This window comes from Mesoplodon densirostris, chromosome 9 (genome assembly GCF_025265405.1).
Source record: "Mesoplodon densirostris isolate mMesDen1 chromosome 9, mMesDen1 primary haplotype, whole genome shotgun sequence".
Taxonomy (NCBI): Eukaryota; Metazoa; Chordata; class Mammalia; order Artiodactyla; family Ziphiidae; genus Mesoplodon; species Mesoplodon densirostris.
This window is the reverse complement of record NC_082669.1, coordinates 22,187,642-22,188,952: the sequence shown is the minus strand read 5'-3', so window position 1 is coordinate 22,188,952 and position 1,311 is coordinate 22,187,642. Positions and strand designations below refer to the sequence as shown.

Here is a 1,311-nt window from a genome sequence, read left to right as displayed (position 1 = left end):
CAAAGTGATTCAGTTATATACATATATATATGTATATATATATTCTTTTTCATATTCTTTTCCATTATGGTTTATCACAGGAGATTGAATATAGTTCCATATTCTATACAGTAGGACCTTGTTGTTTATCCATCCTCTATATAATAATAGTATATATAATAATATATATATAATCGTTAGCATCTGCTAATTCCAAACTCCCAATCCTTCCCTCCCCTACCCCCCCTCCCCGTTGGCAACCACAAGTCTGTTCTCTATGTCTGTGAGTCTGTTTCTGTTTTGTAGGAAAGTTCATCTGCGTCATACTTTAGATTCCATATATGTGATATATGATATTTGAAAAACATGGAACCCTTCACGAATTTGCATGTCATCCTTGTGCAGGGGCCATGCCAATCTTCTCTGCACCATTCCAATTTTAGTATATGTGCTGCCAAAGCGAGCACAAGGACTGGGTTGAAGTGTGTCCCCCTCCTCCTCCCTTCCAATTCATGTCTATCCGTGACCTATGAATGTGACCTTGTTTGGAAATAGGATCTTTGCAGATATAATCAAGTTAAGATGAGGACATGTTGGATTGGGATAGGCCATCTTATAACAAGAGGGAGACAGAGACACAGACACAGAGAGAAGAAGGTCATGAGACCGTGGGGGCAGAGACTGGAGTAATGGAACTTCAAGCTGAGGAATCCCCAGGATGGCCAGTAACCCCTGGAAGCTAGAAGAAGCAAGGAGATATTCTCCCCTACAGGTTTCAGAGGGAGCATGGTCCTGCCAACACCTTGATTTCAGGCTTCTGGCCTCCAGAACTGGGTGAGAATAGTTACTCTAAGCTACCTCATTTATGGTGCTTTGTTACAGCAACATTAGGAAACTAATACAGCATGTTAAAAATCATCCATTTGAGAAAAGTCAATGTCATTAATTCTAATTAGTTCTTAGACATCTCTAGGTCTGAGATTTAGGTGGAAATATTGCCTTATGCCTGTGACCTTTAAAGATATGAGTTTTTAAAAGATAACAGTGAAAACTCATCGAGTTGCCATGTCAGGAGACCTTATAGGTATAACCTGGGTTTTTCTGACCCTGGTCACTGGTTCCAGCTCACTGGAAAGACCCATTTTCTTCCACACATTTTTAGAAGCCCCCAGTGCAGGGCCCTGACTGGGTGATGCAAGGGGTACAGGGCAAGTGCTTCCCTAAATGCTGTGCCCCAAGGTTTGCCCTTACTGTACTTCTAGCCCCTCCCCAGAGTGCTCACAAGTGTGCATGAACAAAAAGACATTGTCGAGGGCTTCCCTGGTGGCGCAG

The 1,311-nt window shown here is 42.3% G+C and overlaps 1 non-coding gene across 1 annotated transcript; it reads right to left on the bottom strand.

The window, feature by feature from the left end:
• Nucleotides 1-339: 339 nt before the first annotated feature.
• Nucleotides 340-446, bottom strand: LOC132496537 (U6 spliceosomal RNA). The gene has a single exon (XR_009533438.1). It is a non-coding gene; the product is annotated as a U6 spliceosomal RNA (small nuclear RNA).
• Between the last annotated feature and the right edge of the window lie 865 nt (nt 447-1,311).